Genomic DNA, 17765 nt, shown 5'->3' on the forward strand with positions numbered 1-17765 from the left:
CAATTTCACACTAAACTAGAAAAGCAGTTAAGAAAATCTGCTTGTTCTTAAAATGACTACTTTTCTAAATGAAATTATTAAAGAGGGAGGAAATGGGCTAATCACTGGAACAATCAAAACAGTCTCATTGAATGGACTTGAGGACACAGGAAAGGGGAAGGGTAAGCTGGGACAAAGTGAGAGAGTGACATGGACATATATACACTACCAAATGTAAAATAGATAGTTAGTGGGAAGTAGCGGCATAGCACAGGGAGATCAGCTCGGTGCTTTGTGACCACCTAGAAGGGTGGGATAGGGAGGGTGGGAGGGAGGCTCAAGAGGAAGGGGATATGGGGATATATGTATATGTATAGCTGATTCACTTTGTTATAAAGCAGAAACTAACACACTATTGTAAAGCACTTATACTCCAATAAAGATGTTAAAAAAAAAAACAGTCTCATTATGGGACTCCCTGTGAGCTTTTGTTTGAATTCTCTAATACAGTTTTGGGCATTAAATAGGATTTTAAAAGCTAAATAGGTCACTCATGCATAAATGGTTGAGTGAATCACATAACTGCTTTATGGGCCCCGTGATTCTGCCTATCAGGCTGCATTTTAATTAAAAGGAAAGTTGTCAGGGATAGAGGACAACTTAATGTGAGGAGTTTGGTGTCGTAGTTGAAGACTGAGAGACTTCACTTGACATTCAGTTTTCAATTCATAATTATGACCTCCAAACAACTGTGAAGTTCATCTTCATTTCAGTCACAAGCTTAGACACAGAATTTGAGAGCTAGCGGGAACACTGGTGACCATTCCGTTCAAAATCTCAAGTCATGTCATGGCATCTAAGGGTGGAGATGGTTTAGTTGAAGAAAAGATGTTTAGCCTGGAGAAGCTATAGCCTTGTTCATCACTGGCAAAATTTGGTAGATAACAATATAGTGTGTGGTACTTCTGTAAAAGAGCCTGCTCTGTGATCACCAGAAACCAGTGTCAGAGAGCTAATGCAGATGCTTCCCGTTCAGGGGCGGGGCAGCTTGTTAGGCAGCTTGGATAAATGGTCCTTAGGAGGATCCCTATTTCCAACCAACTCCAGAAGTGGAATCCCAAAAAGAAAAGAAAGGAAAAGCACCCAGTACATGCCCAAGCTAGACTGCCTTTGCCCTTTGGATTGAATCCATCCAGCCGAATACACAGACGGGAAATTCTCCCTCTGCTACTCCTATTCAACATACAAGTGTAAGAGGGGTCCTTGGGACTGGCTTTGCCTGTGATACTCCCAAATCCCTGGGGGGATTTCCAACTCCCAGACACCCACTAGCCCTCACTCCTATATTCTCCAATGACCTGGCAGGTCAGCATCACTAGTGAGGCCACCACCCTTGCGAAACAAGTTACCTGCCATTGAATGAAGACCCGACTGCACTCAAAGGTGAAGAAGCTTCTAGTTTCCTCCTTATTGGCACAACAGAAACCACTCAGTCCAGTGGCCCCTAGAATGCAAGGATGGGGGGAAATAAAAGTCACTGAACAAGAGATCATGGTAACTGAAGCTTTCAATTTTTTTAAGCAAAATTTGCCCCTGTCTGCCCGGAGGCACCAGAGTCTCTTTAGAGCCCTCAGGGCTCTGTGGGATCACCACCCTCTACTCCTGGGTTAATGGGGTGAAAACACCCTTTTACTATTTCTCCTGTGGTTGGTCGAATGGATTGCTTCTGTTCATAATACAATCTCCTTTCCTTGATTCTTGACATTGTAAAGGAATAGATTTTTATGTACTAATGTAATTTTGATTATTTACATTATCATGATAAATTAGAAAGTCTTCTTTAGGGTACAACGTAACTCCCATCTGTTTCTAATGTGATTGTACCAGCATCCGAGTTTGGGCATCACACTACTTCTGTCTACTCCTCCTGAAGTGACTGACCTAGCTTCACGGCAGCATCCACGTCTGCTGCCATCTTCTTAGCTTGGTCTTTCTACTTCATTAATTCATTCTTGCTCACTGCTTCTTTGAGAATTTCAGGAAAATGGTTTTCTTTACTTTAGAACTCAACTGTATTTGATCTTTCGTCTTTAAAATCATTTAAGAAAAGGACAAAACTCTACAGAGCATGAATGATTGTATCTCAGATACTGTGCCTAGGCTATATGCGCATTTGCTTCAAAAATTAGAATAGAATTAGATTTTTTAACATCACACTGCATGTTAATTAAATGAAAATAGTCTAGGTCCTAAATTACAATGATTTAAAAATTGCATATTTTTAATTTAAAATTATTATTTTTCTAATGTCCTTACCTGTCAACACCATACATCAATATTCCCATATTAGCAAAACACTGTGAAATGTTTTACTGCTGGTGGAGTTGGTTTATGCCATCCATCCTGCAGAATGAACTTACTTTCCTCAATTTCTCTTTCTCTTGCATTTTCACTTCCAACACTTAAAAAAATTTTTTTTTACACTATTCTTTTATTCATCCAATGAAATGTTCTTGAGAGGAAGTTGTGACCAAGAAGATAATGTGGAGATAATAATATATAGCAAATAATTCAGTGTTATCCTTATGACAAAGAACTAAAAGGTTTTCTTGTCTTATACACTTTATCCTTAGAAGAACAGAGTAATAAGTAAAAATATTAATACCGGAGTTGAAAATCTAAAAAATAAGGCAATAAATATAGGCCCCCCAAAATCAAACTAAATAAAATTTTGGTGAAAGTCAGATGTTTTGCTCCAATCCAGCTTCTGCCTTCAATTGGCCCATTTGCAGCAAATGGACAGATGTAAACAGGACTCCTGACAGACCTAGCTCATCTCACATGTTCAGCCAAGGTAGAAAAAATGGGTGCCGGCAAAACTTTGTGCCTACAAAGAGGCCAAGTCAAGACACAGTAAGATCAACATAATAAAGGCCATATATGACAAACCCACAAGCAACGTTGTTCTCAATGCTGAAAAACTGAAACCATTTCCTCTAAGATCAGGAACAAGACAAGGTTGCCCACTCTCACCACTATTATTCAACATAGTTTTGGAAGTTTTAACCACAGCAATCAGAGATGAAAAAGAAATAAAAGGAAACCAGATAGGAAAAGAAGAAGTAAAGCTGCCACTGTTTGCAGGTGACATGATACTATATAGAGAGAATCCTAAAAATGCTACCAGAAAACTACTAGAGCTAATCAGTGAATTTGGTAAAGTAGCAGGATACAAAATTAATGCACAGAAATCTCTTGCATTCCTATACCCCAAAGATGAAAAATCTGAAAGAGAAATTAAGGAAACACTCCCATTTACCATTGCAACAAAAAGAATAAAATATCTAGGAATAAACCTACCTAAGGAGACAAAAGACCTATATGCAGAAAACTATAAGCCACTGATGAAAGAAATTAAAGATGATACAAACAGATAGAGAGATATACCATGTTCTTGGATTGGAAGAATCAACATTGTGAAAATGACTCTACTACCCAAAGCAATATACAGATTCAAGGAAATCCCTATCAAACTACCAATGGCATTTTTGACAAAACTGGAACGAAAAATTTCACAATTTGTATGGAAACACAAAAGACCCAAAATAGCCAAAGCAATATTGAGAAAGAAAAACGGAGCTGGAGGAATCAGGCTCCCAAACTTCAGAGTATACTACAAAGCTATGGTAATCAAGGCAGTATGGTACTGGCACAGAAACAGAAATATAGATCAATGGAACAGGATAGAAAGCCCAGAGATAAACCCATGCACATATGGTCACCTTGTTTTTGATAAAGGAGGCAAGAATATATAATGGAGAAAAGACAGCCTCTTCAATAAGCAGTGCTGGGAAAACTGGGCAGCTACATGTAAAAGAATGAAATTAGAGCACTCCCTAATACCATACACAAAAATAAACTCAAAATGGATTAAAGACCTAAATGTAAGGCCAGACACTATAAAACCCTTAGAGGAAAACGTAGGCAGAACACTCTATGACATCAATCACAGCAAGATCCTTTTTGACCCACTTCCTAGAGAAATGGAAATAAAAACAAAAATAAACAAATGGGACCTAATGAAACTTCAAAACATTTGCACAGCAAAGGAAACCATAAACAAGACCAAAAGACAACCCTCAGAATGGGAGAAAATATTTGCAAATGAAGCAACTGACAAAGGAATAATCTCCAATATTTACAACCAGCTCATGCACCTCAATATCAAAAAAACAAACAACCCAATCCAAAAAATGGGCAGAAGACCTAAATAGACATTTCTCCAAAGAAGATATACAGCCAACAAACACATGAAAGAATGCTCAACATCACTAATCATTAGAGAAATGCAAATCAAAACTACAATGAGATATCACCTCACACTAGTCAGAATGTGCATCATCAAAAAATCTACAAACAATAAATGCTGGAGAGGGTGTGGAGAAAAGGGAAACCTCTTGCACTGTAGGTGGGAATGTAAATTGATGCAGCCACTATGGAGAACAGTGTGAAGGTTCCTTAAAAAACTAAAAATAGAACTACCATACAACCCAGCAGTCCCACTACTGGGCATATACCCTGAGAAAACCATAATTCAAGAAGAGTCAAGTGGGTTTCTTCTAGAAAGAAATCTCTTTGCTAGCAGGCTCCAAGTCACGATGTGTTTTAAAAGGAAGTCACCAGCATTTTAATCCTCTGTTAGAATCACAGATACCTAGCAGCTGTTATGAGATGAAAAGCCGTGTGGATGAAAGGCTCTTGGTGCTGCAGCCAGGAGTCAGTGCTGTGCCTCTGAGGTGGGAGAGCCAACTTCAGGACACTGGTCAACAAGAGACCTCCCAGCTCCATGTAATATCAAATGGCAAAAATCTCCCAGAGATCTCTATCTCAACACCGGCACCCAGTTTCGCTCAACGACCAGCAAGCTACAGTGCCGGAAAACCTATGCCAAACAACTAGCAAAACAGGAACACAACCGCACCCATTAGCAGAGAGGCTGCCTAAAATCATAATAAGTCCACAGAGACCCCAAAACACACCACCAGATGTGGACCTGCCCACTAGAGAGACAAGATCCAGCCTCATCCACCAGAACAAAGGCATTAGGACCCTCCACCAGGAAGCCTACACAACACACTGAACCAACCTTAGCCACTGGGGACAGACATCAGAAACAACAGGAAGTATGAACCTGCAGTCTGCAAAAAAGAGACATAAAACACAGTAAGATAAGCAAAATGAGAAGACAAAAAAACACACAGCAGATGAAGGAGCAAGATAAAAATGCACTATCCTAACAAATGAAGAGGAAATAGGCAGTCTACCTGAAAAAGAATTCAGAATAATGATAGTAAAGATGATCCAAAATCTTGGAAATAGAATGGACAAAATGCAAGAAATATTTAACAAGGACCTAGAAGAACTAAAGATGAAACAAACAATGATGAACAACACAATAAATGAAATGAAAAAGACTCTAGATGGGATCAATAGCAGAATAGCTGAGGCAGAAGAATGGATAAGTGACCTGGAAGATAAAATAGTGGAACTAACTACTGCAGAGCAGAATAAAGAAAAAAGAATGAAAAGAACTGAGGACAGTCTCAGAGACCTCTGGGACAACATTACATGCACCAACATTCGAATTATAGGGGTTCCAGAAGAACAAGAGAAAAAGAAAGGGACTGAGAAAATATTTGAAGAGATTATACTTGAAAACTTCCCTAATATGGGAAAGGAAATAGTTAATCAAGTCCAGGAAGCACAGAGAGTCCCATACAGGATAAATCCAAAGAGAAATACTCCAAGACACATATTAATCAAACTGTCAAAAATTAAATACAAAGAAAGCATATTAAAAGCAGCAAGGGAAAAACAACAAATAACACACAAGGGAATCCCCATAAGGTTAACAGCTGATCTTTCAGCAGAAATTCTGCAAGCCAGAAGGGAGTGGCAGGACATACTGAAAGTGATGAAGGAGAAAAACCTGCAACCAAGATTACTCTACCCAGCAAGGATCTCATTCAGATTTGATGGAGAAATTAAAACCTTTACAGACAAGCAAAAGCTGAGAGAGTTCAGCACCACCAAACTAGCTTTACAACAAATGCTAAAGGAACTTCTCTAGGCAAGAAACACAAGAGAAGGAAAAGACCTATAATAACGAACGCAAAACAATTTAGAAAATGGGAATAGGAACATACATAATGATAATTACCTTAAATGTAAATGGATTAAATGCTCTCACCAAAAGAAACAGATTGGCTGAATGGATACAAAAACAAGACCCATATATATGCTGTCTACAAGAGACCCACTTCAGACCTAGAGACACATACAGACTGAAAGTAAGGGGATGGAGAAAGATATTCCATGCAAATGGAAACCAAAAGAAAGCTGGAGTAGCAATTCTCATATCAGACAAAATAGACTTTAAAACAAAGCCTATTAGAAGAGACAAAGAAGGACACTACATAATGATCAAGGGATCAATCCAAGAGGAAGATATAACAATTGTAAATATTTATGCACCCAACATAGGAGCACCTCAATACATAAGGCAAATACTAACAGCCATAAAAGGGGAAATCGACAGTAACACATTCATAGCAGGGGACTTTAACACCCCACTTTCACCAATGGACAGATCATCCAAAACAAAAAAAATAAAGAAAAACAAGCTTTAAATGATACGTTAAACAAGATGGACTTAATTGATATTTATAGGACACTCCATCCAAAAACAACAGAATACACATTTTTCTCAAGTGCTCATGGAACAATCTACAGGATAGATCATACTTTGGGTCACAAATCAAGCCTTGGTAAATTTAAGAAAATTGAAATTGTATCAAGTATCTTTTCCGACTACAACGCCATGAGACTAGTTATCAATTACAGGAAAAGATCTGTAAAAAATACAAACACATGGAGGCTAAACAATACACTACTTAATAACAAAGTGATAACTGAAGAAATCAAAGAGGAAATAAAAAAAATACCTAGAAACAAATGACAATGGAGACACAACAACACAAAACCTATGGGATGCAGCAATAGCAGTTCTAAGAGGGAAGTTTATAGCAACACAACCCCACCTGAAGAAGCAGGAAACATCTCGAATAAGCAACCTAACCTTACACCTAAAGCAATTAGAGAAAGAAGAACAAAAACACCCCAAAGTTAGCAGAAGGAAAGAAATCATAAAAATCAGATCAGAAATAAATGAAAAAGAAATGAAGGAAACAATAGCAAAGATCAATAAAACTAAAAGCTGGTTCTTTGAAAGGATAAACAAAATTGATGAACCATTAGCCAGACTCATCAAGAAAAAAAGGGAGAAGACTCAAATCAATAGAATTAGAAAGGAAAAAGGAGAAGTAACAACTGACACTGCAGAAATAAAAAAGATCATGAGATATTACGACAAGCAACTCTATGCCAAAAAAATGGACAACCAGGAAGAAATGGACAAATTCTTAGAAAGGCACAACCTGCCAAGACTGAATCAGGAAGAAATAGAAAATATGAACAGACCAATCACAAGCACTGAAATTGAAACTGTGATTAAAAATCTTCCAACAAACAAAAGTCCAGGAGCAGATGGCTTCACAGGTGAATTCTATCAAACATTTAGAGAAGAGCTAACACACATCCTTCTCAAACTCTTCCAAAATATAGCAGAGGGAGGAACACTCCCAAATTCCTTCTACGAGGCCACCATCATCTTGATACCAAAACCAGACAAGGATGTCACAAAGAAAGAAAACTACAGGCCAATATCACTGATGAACATAGATGCAAAAATCCTCAACAAAATACTAGCAAACAGAATCCAACAGCACATTAAAAGGATCATACACCATGATCAAGTGGGGTTTATACCAGGAATGCAAGGATTCTTCAATATACGCAAATCTATCAATGTGATAAACCATATTAACAAATTGAAGGAGAAAAACCATATGATCATCTCAATAGATGCAGAGAAAGCTTTTGACAAAATTCAACACCCATTTATGATAAAAACCCTGCAGAAAGTAGGCATAGAGGGAACTTTCCTCAACATAATAAAGGCCATATATGACGAGCCCACAGCCAACATCATCCTCAATGGTGAAAAACTGAAAGCATTTCCACTAAGATCAGGAACAAGACAAGGTTGCCCACTCTCACCACTCTTATTCAACATAGTTTTGGAAGTTTTAGCCACAGCAATCAGAGAAGAAAAGGAAATAAAAGGAATCCAAATCGGAAAAGAAGAAGTAAAGCTGTCACTGTTTGCAGATGACATGATACTATACATAGAGAATCCTAAAGATGCTACCAGAAAAGTACTAGAGCTAATCAATGAATTTGGTAAAGTGGCAGGATACAAAATTAATGCACAGAAATCTCTGGAATTCCTATACACTAATGATGAAAAATCTGAAAGTGAAATCAAGAAAACACTCCCATTTACCATTGCAACAAAAAGAATAAAATATCTAGGAATAAACCTACCTAGGGAGACAAAAGACCTGTATGCAGAAAATTATAAGACACTGATGAGAGAAATTAAAGATGATACAAATAGATGGAGAGATATACCATGTTCCTGGATTGGAAGAATCAACATTGTGAAAATGACTCTACTACCCAAAGCAATCTACAGATTTAAAGCAATCCCTATCAAACTACCACTGGCATTTTTCACAGAACTAGAACAAAAAATTTCACAACTTGTATAGAAACACAAAAGACCCTGAAGAGCCAAAGCAATCTTGAGAATGAAAGATGGATCTGGAGGAATCAGGCTCCCTGACTTCAGACTATACTACAATGCTACAGTAATCAAGACAGTATGGTACTGGCACAAAAACAGAAAGATAGATCAATGGAACATGATAGAAAGCCCAGAGATAAACCCACGCACATATGGTCACCTTATCTTTGATAAAGGAGGCAGGAATATACAGTGGAGAAAGGTCAGCCTCTTCAATAAGTGGTGCTGGGAAAAGTGGACAGGTACATGTAAAAGTATGAGATTAGATCACTCCCTAACACCATACACAAAAATAAGCTCAAAGTGGATTAAAGACCTAAATATAAGGCGAGAAACTATCAAACTCTTAGAGGAAAATATAGGCAGAACACTCTATGACATAAATCACAGCAAGATCCTTTTTGACCCACCTCCTAGAGAAATGGAAATAAAAACAAAAATAAACAAATGGGACCTAATGAAACTTCAAAGATTTGCATAGCAAAGGATACCATAAACAAGACCAAAAGACAACCCTCAGAATGGGAGAAAATATTTGCAAATGAAGCAACTGACAGTGTATTAATTTCCAAAATTTACAAGCAGCTCATGCAGCTCAATAACAAAAAAACAAACAACCCAATCCAAAAGTGGGCAGAAGACCTAAATAGACATTTCTCCAAAGAAGATATTCAGACTGCCAACAAACACATGAAAGAATGCTCAACATCATTAATCATTAGAGAAATGCAAACCAAAACTACAATGAGATATCATTTCACACCAGTCAGAATGGCCATCATCAAAAAATCTGGAAACAATAAATGCTGGAGAGGGTGTGGAGAAAAGGGAACACTCTTGCACTGCTGCTGGGAATGTGAATTGGTTCAGCCACTATGGAGAACAATATGGAGGTTCCTTAAAAAACTACAAATAGAACTACCATATGACCCAGCAATCCCACTACTGGGCATATACCCTGAGAAAACCATAATTCAAAAAGAGTCATGTACCAAAATTTTCATTGCAGCTCTATTTACAATAGCCCGGAGATGGAAACAACCTAAGTGCCCTTCATCGGATGAATGGATAAAGAAGATGTGGCACATACATACAATGGAATATTACTCAGCCATAAAAAGAAACGAAATTGAGCTATTTGTAATGAGGTGGATAGACCTAGAGTCTGTCATACAGAGTGAAGTAAGTCAGAAAGAGAAAGACAAATACCGTATGCTAACACATATATATGGAATTTAAGGGGAAAAAAAATGTCATGAAGAACCTAGAGGTAAGACAGGAATAAAGACACAGACGTACTGGAGAACCGACTTGAGGATATGGGGAGGGGGAAGGGTGAGCTGTGACAGGGCGAGACAGAGGCATGGACATATATACACTAACAAAGGTAAGGTAGATAGCTAGTGGGAAGCAGCCGCATGGCACAGGGATATCGGCTCGGTGCTTTGTGACCACCTAGAGGGGTGGGATACGGAGGGTGGGAGAGAGACGCAAGAGGGAGGAGATATGGGGATATATGTATATGTATAACTGATTCACTTTGTTATAAAGCAGAAACTAACACACCTTGTAAAGCAATTATCCTCCAATAAAGATGTTAAAAAAAAAAAAAAGACACGGTAAGGGAATCCAAGTTAACTGAAATGATCTAGGTCTCCTTCTATTAGCCCAGAGTTGCTCCAGATAATGCTCTTATTTCGACCCACCAGAGGGGATTCCAAAACCTACCTCTACGTGGAACCTGAGACCACCTTTCAGCCACTTGCTTACAGATTATGTCCTATTATGAACACAAGATGATGGTTTTCTCCAGGAAAGTAAATTTGAAAATCCTTCCTCCTCTATTCCTTTGCAGCTCGACCTAGCAGCTGTGTCTACTTTTACCTTAATGGGATGTGTTCCTCATTTGAACACCTTATTCCAGCTGTCAATCTCCAGCAGAGCTGTGAACTCAGGCCTCCAAGATTTCTCTGAGAAGCCCAAGGGCAGCTGATAATAAGACCAAAGACATCAATTTTGCCGCATCCCATACCACATGTGGTTCAGAACAAGATAATGTTTGAGAACAAAGCAGTTAGACTACATTCCTCCTTCCTGGATGCAACTAGACCTGTGCTTAGGATATGATTTCAATGAATGCCTTTTTAAGTTAGAGAAATGAAAGCCCCCAAACAGGCCCAACCCAGGTTTTCCATTTGCGTCTATAATGGAAACAAGTTGCTCCCTTTATAAAATCAAGCCCTGGTCCTCTGATACTGACAATGGATAGAGACTCTCCCATCACTTGGGGGATAATGTGGAGCTACAGTAAGTAGTACCAGATCTTCAAGGGGAAGACGCAGCTCAGTGAAAAGTGTCAGATCTCAAGGGCTCTCCCTTTAAGGAGACCTTTGCCCGTTGCCAATCTTGGAGCATCCTGGCTCAAGATTTGAGGGGAGCCATTGCATTTTCTTTGAATCTGTTACAGATTTCTATGTAGCTGAAGCTATAACTGATATAATTTATTCTACTGTGTGCTAGACAATGGGCATTGTAGCGATTGTCCCACTGAGTCCTCAGAACAACCCTATGGGGTGGGTTGTAAAGTGTATCCCAGTTTTTTTCTTTTCTTGATGAGTTAGTTAATAGAGGCACGGATGGGTGATATAAAATCGCCAAGTTTACCCAATTAGCAAGTGATGAGGCCGGGCTGCAAACCCAGGTGTGCCTGACTCCAAAGACGGAAGATACACTATGGAACAAGATGTCTTATGATATCTCAGAAACCGGTTCAAATTCACCAAACCTTTGAGGAGGCACCTGCAAGAATCCAGTGAAAAGAAGCATGTGGGAGAGGAATGAAGTGACTCTGCATCCAAGTATAGAATGGGTTACGTTGTAACGAGTAAGTCAGCTAGCTTAGGAAACCAACGCCAACCACATTCAAGGCTCTCCTTTGGTTCGGGAAATGCGTGACAGACAGATTCCCCCTGTGTAGTCCCAACAGTAACACTGGTCTGAGGAAAAGAAAAACAAAACAAAAACGGAAGAAGTACTAACTTGCTCTGGAGGTAGAAAGACGTAGTCGGGGAAATGTCCTTGACTCCTCCAAAGGCCCCATCCCGCCTGCCGAGGCAGCAGGTCCCTCCCACCCCCTCCCCCAGGGAGACATCTTATCTGTACCACCTCTCAGTAGCACTGGCGCAGCCTCCTTCCTGAAGCACTTCTTTCCCTTGAAGTTTGTGGCCCACATTCGCCTGGCGTCCCTGCACCTCACAGTCCACGCAGGCCACTCCTTCCTGGTGTCCCTTACTGGACCCTCCTACTCACGCACAACGCTGAACGTTGGAGCTTCCCACAGCTCCGCCTTCAGTTTGCTTCTCCTTTTTATCTGCACTCACTCGCACTGCTTTAAACACCAGCTTCATGCTGACGACTCACTTTTGCATCCCCAGCCCAGACCGTTCCCTGCCTGTTCCACGTGTCCACGTGGATGTCCGTTGGGCCTCTTGAGGAGTATGAACAACAACATGGGGTCACTTATGTCAAAGGCTCTAAAATGAAGTCAGTAGGCCATTAAGGAAGTGGAAATTACATCCACACCAGATGCAGTAGAAACTTCTGACCTGGCCCTCCTGAGACCACCAGAACTTGTTTTCTTTATTTACCCTTTAGAAATCGCAGCTAGGCAACCGATTGCTGCCAAGTGACTGAATGCCTGCCCCATCGTAGTTCTGTAAAAATAACGTACGTAATGTCTCTGGAACGTCTTTGTCAGTTGTCTTTACGAACCCGCCGTTTTCTACTTTCCTCAGAGCACATTTGAGTTGCTGCTCAAGCCGGTGCCTCCGGCGTTGCAATTCTTAAGATGGCAAACAAGCTCTTTTTCTCATTTGCAGACCTCTGCATTTCTTGGGCGACACTCTCCAACCTAACCGGTCCAAAACAGAACTTGTGATTCTCCCCAGATCTGTTTCTCCTCCAGTTTTCCCCATCTAACTTAATAGCACCATCACCTACCTGGTCGCTAGAGCCAAGCACCTCAGATTCACCCTCGGTGTTGTTCCTTTCATCAGCATTCGCATCCAATCCATCAGGAAGTCTTGTTAAATCCTATTGCTCATGCCCTGAAGATGATTACTCAGCACAGCTGCTTCTGCCGCCCCAGTCCAAGCCTCCTCCCTCTCTATCCCGAGCTGTGGAAACTGCCAGCTAAGTGCCCTCGCCTCTCTACCCCTACAACTCTACTTAGAGAGATCTTTTTAAAATGTAAATTACATCCTGTTATTTCCCTGTATGAACCCCTCCAGTCTCTCCCAATAGCTGTTAGAATAATATTCAAACGCCTTGCCTGGTTCTCAGGGCCCACCAGACCCGGATCCTGCCTAGAAGCTTTACAAGTGCATGTGTTTCTACTCTCCCATCACTCACTCACCACACCTGTGTCTCTTTCTCCAACAGACCAAGCCCGTTCTTACCGCGAGGCCCTCACGTCCTCTGCGTAGGATATGCTCCCCCTTCACTGCAGTTCTGGTGTTTCACATTAAGGTTGCAGCTCATGTGCTGCCTCCCCAAAGGGCCTGCTTTGATCACCCTAACCCCAGTCTCACTCTTTTCCATTACCCTGGTTTAGTTTCTTCATAATACCTCCTGCTATTTAAAATAACATCTTGTTGTGTTTATTACTATATTCTCCACTAGAGTATAAACTCTGTAAGCCTAGAAAAAATATTAGGTACTTGTTTTGTTTGAAGCAACATAAACTGGCTCTGAGCAGATTAAGGAGGAAGAAATTCACTGGGAACATTCTGACTCTCTGAGGTAGGATTTTAATAGCATTTATGCTCCTGGTATGACCTTAGACATCTTTGGTAAACAAAACCTGGCTCACAATCAGTAGGAAGCATTTTTATTAAGCCAGAGATACAGCTGTTAAAAATATTCAACCCCTTCACAAATATTAATATACAGGGAAGTGAATGAGTGACTTTGGACTATAGATCCATGGCTATTTATCTAAGTCTGGGCAAAAAGAGAACTATCTTTAGGGAAGTGGTAAAAATTCCTGGATGAAAATATGAAGTTAGACAACTGTGATGATGAACACTGTCTCTTAAAGAAATGACTGAGCTAGAACATTAACTCCAAAAAAAGGAAAACCAGAAAATCATTTATCTTGGGCCTGGTGGCAATGGACTTGAACACTTGTTTAATAAAACATGAACTAACCTTTGATGTTGTAGGGGAGGAAAAAGTTTTCCTTGACTCTCTTAGGGTCACTGGCTGGGTCTGAAAGTTAACATGACAAAGGCATAGTAACAGGAGAAAAGAATACAAGTTTATTTAACATGTTTTACATGACACGGGAGCCTTCCTCAAGAAATGAAGAATTGAAGAAGTGGTTAAAACCTGAGTGTTTTCATGCTAGGTTAGATGAAGAGTGGATATCTGTGGAGAAATATGATGAGACAAAGGAGGCATGAGCTATACCAAGTGAAGCAAGCCAGACAGAGAAAGACAAATATCATACGATAGGGCTTATATGTGGAATCTAAAATTATGATACAAATGAACTTATCTACAAAACAGAAATAGACCCACAGACATAGAAAACAAACTTATGGTCACCAAAGGGAAAGTGGGGGGGGGATTGAGGGCTAATTTAGGAGTTTGGGATTAACATATACACACTACTATATGTACAATAGATAACCAACACAGTACTATATATAAAATAGATAACCAACAATGACCTACTCTATAGCACAGGGAACTCTACTCAATATTTTGTAATAACCTATAAGGGAAGAGAATCTGAAAAAGAAATATATAGAATATGTATATGTATATATGTATATATACAGCAAAATGATTCAGTAATATATATACATATGTATACACTGAATCACTTTGCTGTGATTACTGAATCACTTTGCTATACTCCTGAAACTAACACATTATATATCAACTATACTTCAATAAAAAAATAAAATTTAAAGAAAAAAAATTTTTTTAAATATGTAACCATTGGGGAGAACTAGGTTAAGGGTATATGGGACTTCTCATCAACTTCTGGTGAATACATAATTATTTAAAAATAAGAAGTAAAAGAAAAAAAGTGTTTGTGACTTAAAAAGAAGAAAGTATGAGCTAATTGTAATAAACTGGGGAAACTTAGGCCTGTTGATTTGGACTCTTCTCTCTCTATCTTAGAGATGAGCATGTCCCTTTTCCCAGGGTGTGAGGAGGACACTTCTCAATGATGGAGAAGCACAGGGGAAGATCACACAGACCTTCCTGCTTCCTGACATTTTATCAAACTCTTTCAGCTTAAAATAGGCAATATATCAACATGTCGTGTTCTGGGATAGCATGTTCTGACCCTAGTCAATAACAAACTTGCAACTTATTTTTGAATAAAAGGAATGTAAAAATTAACTGAAATAATTAGGGTTTTTCCTGACCACAATATGAAATGTCCTTATGGAATAGCTCTTTCCAGATTCTCTTGACACGGTACGGTGTACCTTCTGGAAACAATAATGTCTGAAACATGCATGTTCTTTCATGCTAAAAACCAATGATTACAGTCCTGCCATAGGCAGTCTGAGATCTAATAGGCTGGGATTGAATCTTTTCCCTAAGTGACAAAGTCTGGGGAAAAAGCTCAAAGGAGAAAGATTTTCTAGTTATATGAACTGAATTTGATTACCTTTTAGCAGTATTAAGGAAAAGCAGTTGAGAGCTGGACTGCTTGACTTTCATTATAAAATAAATGCACCCTCATATTGAAAAACAAGGTTCTGAAAAAATTCAATAAGAATTCTAAAATGTGAATTTTAAAAAAGCATTTTCATTACTTTTGTGATTCCTCGATGTCAGCCCCAGACACTCTGACATCATGCTAGGAGATAATCATCTTCCAGAAAGAAAAGTAACAAATCTCATGTGAACCAGGAATGAGTGGAAATAAATAATGGGCAAACGTTTCATAATTTCTAATGTCCTTCATAATGTCCCCACATTCTGACTTTAGAGTCTATTAGGAATTTTCAAAATTAGATTATCAAAATGATGCCTGACTTGCTGTCATCTGACGTATGGGTCTGAACGTTCAGGAAGAGTGAAATTCATAGAACACACTACACACCTCATGTTACTCTATAACTCCAGGTTTTTTCTCCAAAGATATTTTTCCAGAGAGCTTCACAAGTAGCAAAGTTGGCTGATGTGAGTTTTGATTCCTCTCCCTTCTTCAAGCTACCCCTGACAGTTTCTAGGGAACAGGAAAACGTGGACAGTCTGCAGTCGAGAGCTGACTATAATTTCCACATCCTCTTCTACCTCTTGAGAGAATAATTTAAGGAACGCTTGATATTGCATATTAAGACATCAGATATTGCAACTTCCTCTGGAAAAAAAGGAATGTGGGTGCAAATTACAGTCAATCTCATTTTTCGGGAGTTAGTTTCAAGATAAAAAACATATATATGACCCAGGCATGGAGGAGAAGGAGAGCCAGGTATCATCATCGTGCTTAAAAGTCAAAAAGAGATTGGGCTCATAAACAATGTGAAACAAAATAATAGTGGCAGGTTGGAATTAAATTCTAAAATGCCTGAGATACCAAATGAATTTCTTCCCATGCATAAACATGGAAAACCTCTAAAAGAAACAACCACAGAAATAAGAACTAATGAGAAATTTTCAAGGCTTTAAATAAAAGCAGGAATGAGTGTCTTTAGAAAATAGGGGCATAACGAGTTTTCCTTTATATTTTGCAGTGCGGGGAGTTGAGCATGAAAAACCTCTGTTGGGCATGAAGACAGGATGAGCTACGCTGCTCCCAAGCTTCACCTCTCTGGTTCTTCCAGGAGGTGGGGACTGCGGAGAAAGGCAGCACAGCCTCTGGGAGCTGCCATTGAACCCAAACAGCCACACCAGCCCCAGTCAGCTCAGAGGTCAGCTTAGGCACCAACAGACACCGCCTGTCATTTACGTGGAAGCCTAGGTCTGGGGGACGGAATGGTGCTGTAGTGGGTTAAATGGTGGTCTATCCAAAAGATACATCCACCCAGAACCTGTGAAAGTGACCTGATTTGGAAAACAGGTCTTTGCAGATGTAATTAAAGATCTTGAGAGGAAATCATCTCGGATTACCTGGGGAGGCCCTTAATTCAATGACAAATGTCCTTATAAGAGTCAGAAGAGAAGACAGAGAGACACACAAAGGAGAAGACCATGGGAAAAGGGAGCCATTGATTGGAGTTATGCAGCCACAGCCGTACTTATAAATATGGTAGGAAAATTCCTAGAAGTTCAGGCCTAAGTTCACATATGGGAGAATTGCTCTTCCAGCTTCCCAAACTACAGCCAATATCTGGATGTTATAATTTGTAGGGGCAGAAAAATATCTTTTTGCTCTACACTTCTAAGTTCTCTACAGGGACCCCTATTACAAGAAACATTAAAAAGAGAAAAACAGACGAATTCATTTAATGTAAGTTTTACATGACACGGGAGACTTTGTAAGGAAATGAAGACCCCAAAAGAATGGCTCAACCTGAGTGTTTCTAAGCTGGGTTTGCTGAAGAGTGAAGGGCAGCTCTCACAGGAAGCTTTTATGACCCACTTCAGGAGAAGATCAGAAAGACCTTCCTGCACCTGCCGTTTCTCAAATTCCTCCAACTTGAAACATTCAACACGCCAAGGTGCTGTATTTTGGGGGTAGCATGTCTTGAATGCCATCAGATTCTTAGGATGCTTGTTCTCCAGGCCAGGATTTTCCACTTGATTAGTAAGCTCAGGCTGACTGTAATCTTCTGGAGGATGAGTTTCAGCCCCCTAGAGGTGTTCAAAGACCACTGTCAATGTGGGACCCTGATTTTGATTATTTGTTTTGCCTTTATCAACTCTATAGATGTGGGCCTCTCAAGTTAAATCCAGAGTAGAAGGTATCTCATTTCTTAAAGTCCATAAATTAAAAACCTATTGGGCTAACCAAACGTTCTATTTCCAATGTTTCCTGCCCTATTATAAG

The 17765-nt window shown here is 39.5% G+C and overlaps 1 long non-coding RNA gene across 2 annotated transcripts in view; it reads right to left on the reverse strand.

Annotated features, from left to right (window-relative positions):
• LOC307195190 overlaps positions 1–17765 on the reverse strand; it is a 95537-nt gene that overhangs the window by 6029 nt on the left and 71743 nt on the right. The window contains exons 1-2 of one of the 2 annotated variants that reach the window (XR_013830740.1): positions 13955–14001; positions 1389–1483 (exon numbers count right to left, since the gene is read on the reverse strand). This is a non-coding gene — a long non-coding RNA (uncharacterized lncRNA). Of the gene's footprint in view, positions 1–1388; positions 1484–13954; positions 14002–17765 lie in introns of those variants that run through there. The other variant, XR_013830741.1, reaches the window with a different exon arrangement.

The sequence above is a fragment of the Stenella coeruleoalba genome (genome assembly GCF_951394435.1).
Source record: "Stenella coeruleoalba genome assembly, chromosome: 12".
Classification (NCBI taxonomy): domain Eukaryota; kingdom Metazoa; phylum Chordata; class Mammalia; order Artiodactyla; family Delphinidae; genus Stenella; species Stenella coeruleoalba.